We start from the raw sequence: 6,000 nt of genomic DNA on the forward strand, positions 1-6,000 counted from the left end.
ATCTATAATACATCGTTTCTTTGCCGCATGGGTCATGCAAAATGCCACAAGAGGGCCCACATGAAAGAAGCTTTTAGGGATTTCCCCCCCCCAAAATGGTCATGTGCATGCATAGTCAGATGATGGTGTACATTATCCTTATAAAAAATTTCTAGGCACCAAGTCATAGAAGGAGAAATAGAAATTTGTTTTTCAACATGACTTTTTGCCAGTGTATTATTCCCACACCCTGTCTGACTATTGAACATACACAGACTATTGAAGTAGGAAACACAGTCTGTGCCTGACAGAGCTTGAGACACGGCACCTAAGACCCATGGAAGAACACTGTGGCTGTCTGGAGCACCTCATGCATGTGTAGCCTTTTCAAACATAGTTGTTTCTAGTTCCTGGCCTAAAATAGCTGATATATATGCACAACACTTCACTGCACAGATCCAATATCTCTCCACTGATCGCACTGGACAAAAAAACTAAGCATGCAGCATTTTCCTGTCCAGCCCTATTTGGCATCCACCATAACTGATCCACTGGATGTATTAGAAGGATCCCATAGAAAACTATAGGATCAGTTCTGAGGGGGAAGAAAAAAAAAAAAAAACTAAAAAGAAAAAGACACAAAACATCCAGTACGATAATTTAATATGCGGATGTCCATGGCTACATTTATAAATAAGTCGCAGAAAATAATGTACTAACACAAAAGATGCAACCATTATATATGGACTCAAAATCAGACTCTCAGCCAATATATTTTTATCAAAACACATCTGTGCCCACCTACCCGCACCACGGTGGTCTCAGTCAGGCAGGTCCTACTCTAAACCTACCTATGCTGTATCGGCATCTATATTCAGGAGAGCAGACCCTGCACATATAGTGTGCTGATCCTAGTTACCTCTGTGTGCTTCAGTTCTTGAAGGAATGGCACTTTCAAGTGTGGATGTGCTCCTATTATCTGGGGAGTAACATTCTTGTGCACGTTTGCCCTACCTAGCCCAAAGGCCTTGATTAGGTAATACATATAGCTGTGTGTGCTCCTCCTCTCATTGGTTGCTTAATGCACACAGGCGGTTACTAGGAGCAGCACACTATATGTGCAAAGTTTTGCTAGTCCTCCAACTGGCTCTCTCAATTAAAAATTAAGAAAGCCTGTTGGAAGACTTGCAAAAGTTTAAAGATAAATAAATATACAAATTCAGTTCTGACTTACTACTGATATACCATGACCTAGACGAACGCCAACCTTCACAGACAATACCACAGCCAGCACTGTCCTAGAGCAATCTGTGTTAGACAGGTCAGAACGCAACAGCAAAGAGTGGCTTCAGCACTAGAGAACCCAGTGTACCATGTAATATGGCATATCTTGTACAGTGGCTGCAGCCACAAATAACTTCTGAAGTTCATAGTGGGATAATCAGGTCCATAAATATTGGGACATCGACACAATGCTAACATTTTTGGCTCTATACACCACCACAATGGATTTGACATGAAACAAACAAGATGTGCTCTAACTGCAGACTGTCAGCTTTAATTTGAGGGTATTTACATCCAAATCAGGCGAATGGTGTAGAAATTACAACAGTTTGCATATGTGCCTCCCACTTGTTAAGGGACCAAAAGTAATGGGACAGAATAATCATAAATCCAACTTTTACTTTGCAGTCAATTACAGCCTGAAGTCTGGAACGCATAGACATCACCAGACGCTGGGTTTCATCCCTGGTGATGCTCTGCCAGGCCTCTACTGCAGCCATCTTCAGTTCCTGCTTGTTCTTGGGGCATTTTCCCTTCAGTTTTGTCTTCAGCAAGTGAAATGCATGCTTAATCGGATTCAGGTCCGGTGATTGACTTGGCCATTGCATAACATTCCACTTCTTTCCCTTAAAAAACTCTTTGGTTGCTTTTGCAGTATGCTTTGGGTCATTGTCCATCTGCACTGTGAAGCGTCGTCCAATGAGTTCTGAAGCATTTGGCTGAATATGAGCAGATAATATTGCCCGAAATACTTCAGAATTTATCCTGCTGCTTTTGTCAGCAGTCATATCATCAATAAATACAAGAGAACCAGTTCCATTGTCAGCCATACATGCCCACGCCATGACACTACCACCACCATGCTTCACTGATGAGCTGGTACGCTTAGGATCATGAGCAGTTCCTTTCCTTCTCCAAACTTTTCTCTTCCCATCACTCTGGTACAAGTTGATCTTGGTCTCATCTGTCTATTGGATGTTGTCCCAGAACTGTGAAGGCTTTTTTAGATGTCGTTTGGCAAACTCTAATCTGGCCTTCCTGTTTTTGAGGCTCACCAATGGTTTACATCTTGTGGTGAACCCTCTGTATTCACTGTGGTGAAGTCTTCTCTTGATTGTTGACTTTGACACACATACACCTACCTCCTGGAGAGTGTTCTTGATCTGGCCAACTGTTGTGAAGGGTGTTTTCTTCACCAGGGAAAGAATTGTTCGGTCATCCACCACAGTTGTTTTCCGTGGTCTTCCATGTCTTTTGGTGTTGCTGAGCTCACCGATGCATTCTTTCTTTTTAAGAATGTTCCAGTTGTTTTGGCCACGCCTAATGTTTTTGCTATCTATGTTTTTTTTTTTCAGCCTAATGATGGCTTGCTTCACTGATAGTGACAGCTCTTTGGATCTGATCTTGAGAGTTAACAGCAACAGATTCCAAATGCAAATAGCACACTTGGAATGAACTCTGGACCTTTTATCTGCTCATTGTAATTGGGATAATGAGGGAATAACACACACCTGGCCATTGAACACCTGAGAAGCCAATTGTCCCATTACTTTTGGTTCCCTAACAAGTGGGAGGCACATATGCAAACTGTTGTAATTCCTACACTGTTCACCTGATTTGGATGTAAATATCCTCAAATTAAAGCAGACAGTCTGCAGTTAAAGCACATCTTGTTTGTTTAATTTAAAATCCATTGTGGTGGTGTATAGAGTCAAAAATGTTACAATTGTGTCGATATCCCAATATTTATGGACCTGGCTGTATTTCAATTCTGATGGTATATGACCAGTTAAAGGGGTTGTCCGGATGTTTAATACTAGTGACCTATCCTCAGGATAGTTCAATATCTGATGAACTGAAGGCGGTCGAGGTGCTCTTCCTAGGCTAGTGATGTCACATTCATTGGGCACAAGGCCTAGGTGCAGCTTGGTCCCATCCAAGTGAATGGGGCTGAGCTGCAATATCAAGCACAACTGTTATCCAATGGGCACCACAACCTCTCAACAGCTGATCAGCAGGGATGCTGGGTGTTGGACCCCCATCAATCAGATACGGATACGCTATACTGCAGAAGTTAGAGACTGTTAGCTGAGACAAAAGTTTAAATAAAGAGGAAATGAAACACCCAGGGCAGAAGTAGAATATATGGAGTGACTTAGATAAAAAAATAAAATAAGGCCTCATGCACACATAGAAACATAGAATGTGTCGGCAGATAAGAACCATTTGGCCGTGCATTTTTTTTTTTTACGGACCGCAAACCACGGATCGGCAAGAACGGAAGCCGCCCATGTACCTTCCGCAATTTGCGGAACGGGTGACACATTGTAGACATGCCTATTCTTGTCCGCAAAACGGACAAGAATAGGACATGATTATATATATATATATATATATATATATATATATATATATATTTATTTTTTTAAGGGCCTTGGAATGGAGCAACGGATGTGGACAGCACACGGAGTGCTGTCCGCATCCTTTGCGGCCCCATTGAAGTAAATGGGTCCACACCCGAGCAGCAAAAACTGCGGCTCGGATGCGGACCCGAAAGGTCATACGCGTGAGGCATAAAAAAAATAAAATAAAATGTAATATTCAAATATAGGTGAATGCAATTAACATTTTGATGGAAGGGTCCCTTTAAACAAAAGATAAATAATTACCGACTATGCACATTTTTGTAAAATTACTTGCCCTCTGTAAAGCAGGATCATGTGTGTTATATTGGACCATACATTGCTGCCTTTTATCACTTCTTCCAGAAAAAGCACATTGCGCTTGTTCTCATGTGTAAATACTGGAGATGAGCGGATTTCCGCTTATGAAATTAGTTCACACTTCGTTACCACGGACCATAACGCAATTCTGACGGAATTCCATCATAATAGAAGTCTATGGGCTGCAAAACGGATCTGTCCCATTTCCATTATGCAGGAGAGGACCTCCAGCACACTTCTAGTGGGTAAAAACAAAACCTTAAGGCCAGTTCACGCCGAGTTTTTTGGCGCCGATTTTGGAGCATTTCCACCTTAAAAAAAAAAAATCAGCTGCGAAAAGAAATGAAAATAAAAACCCATTCATTTCAATGGGGAGCAGCACTTAATTTTTCTCCACATGGAAAAAAAAAAAAAAGCATCATGCCTTATGCTGGGGCAGAATCCATGCAGACTCGCCCAATGAAATGAATATACACACTTTATACCGTATTTTTCACCCAATAGGACTCAGTGGTGGAAAAATGTCAGTGTCTTATGGGGTGAATACTAATGAGAACTTCTATTATGGAAGCACTCATTAGTACTGGAGGACCAGGAAGCAGTTCTGCCAGGCTCTGTACTTTCTGGTCCTCTGTGCTGTGGCTGCGCACAGCGCGAGGACGCCGTGACCTCATGCTCTGCGTGTTAGGTCACAGCACAGCCAACAGCTGGATCCCACGGCGTCCGGAGCAGGAGAGAAGTGGATTTTTTCAATTTTATGTAACATAGTACATAAGGCCGAAAAATACTTCAATTACTCTTACCGGTAATATGTTTTCCATGAGCCCATGACAGCACCTGTGAGAGAGATCCTCCTCCTTCCGGACAGGAAACAGGAACTTCCCAGATCTTTAAATTGGTCCCGTGCCTTCCACCTTCAGTATTTGACAAGATTCCTGGGACCAGCAACACACCTATATATAGTGAAAACTAACAACATAGGCGAGAAAACATAATAGAAAAAAAACTCTGCGCCAAATATATGCCAGGCATATCTCTTCTTTGGCACCATACTAAAGAGTCGATTTCTCTCTTTTTTTTATTATATTTAAGGGAGGGAATTATGTAGGTGCTGTCATGGGCTCATGGAAAACATATTACCGGTAAGAGTAATTGAAGTATTTCCATTACGCCCCATGACAGCACCTGTGAGAGACTAGACTAGATAATTATTAGGGAGGGACTACAGCCTGCAGCACCTTTCTCCCAAAAGACATATCCTGCACCGATGAAAGGTCCAACCTGTAGTGCTTGTAAAACGTAGAGGGGGAACTCCACGTTGCAGCCCTACAGATCTGTTCTATGTTAGCACACCCTTTCTCAGCCCAGGAAGAGGCTACTGCCCTGGTGGAATGGGCTGAAAAATCAGAAGGAACCTGACAATCTGATATTGAATATGCCAGACCTATCGCTCTCTTGATCCATCTAGCTAAGGTACGGCTTGTAACCTTTGAGCCCCTGTTCTGACCCTGAAATTGAACAAAAAGTTGTGGGGTCTTTCTAAAGCCCTTCGTAGACTCTAAATACGCACAGACACAAGTTCTAACGTCTAAAGTATGAAAGGATCTTTCTCCTTCATTCTTTGGGTCCTGACAAAAAGGAAGGGAGAACTATTTCCTGCGACTTATGGAATACCGATACTACCTTGGGCAGGAATGCAGGGTCTGGTTTGAAAACAATCCTATCCTCCAGAATCTGAGTATATGGTGGGGAAGAGGACAAGACGGACAGCTCTCCTACTCGTCTGGCAGAAGTAATGGCCACTAAAAATACGGTCTTATAGGACAACATCTTTAAGGAGATGTCCCCCAGAGGCTCAAACGGAGCCTTAGTTAGAGCAGAAAGAACCAGGTTAAGGTCCCAAGGGGCTGACTTAGATTTAACTATAGGACATAGTCTAGAGGATCCCCTAATGAACCTTTTGACCCAAGGATGAGTAGCCAATCGAAAGTCAAACAGGACACTCAGTGCCGAG

The 6,000-nt window shown here is 42.5% G+C and overlaps 1 protein-coding gene across 1 annotated transcript in view; it reads right to left on the reverse strand.

Annotated features, from left to right (window-relative positions):
- Positions 1–1,433, reverse strand: part of SMPDL3B (sphingomyelin phosphodiesterase acid like 3B) — a 123,227-nt gene extending 121,794 nt beyond the window's left edge. The window contains exon 1 of the mRNA XM_040424333.1: positions 899–1,433. The gene's annotated coding sequence lies outside the window, so the exon portion shown is untranslated. The remainder of the gene's footprint in view (positions 1–898) is intronic.
- Positions 1,434–6,000: the final 4,567 nt, after the last annotated feature.

This window comes from Bufo bufo, chromosome 3 (assembly GCF_905171765.1).
Source record: "Bufo bufo chromosome 3, aBufBuf1.1, whole genome shotgun sequence".
Lineage (NCBI taxonomy): Eukaryota > Metazoa > Chordata > Amphibia > Anura > Bufonidae > Bufo > Bufo bufo.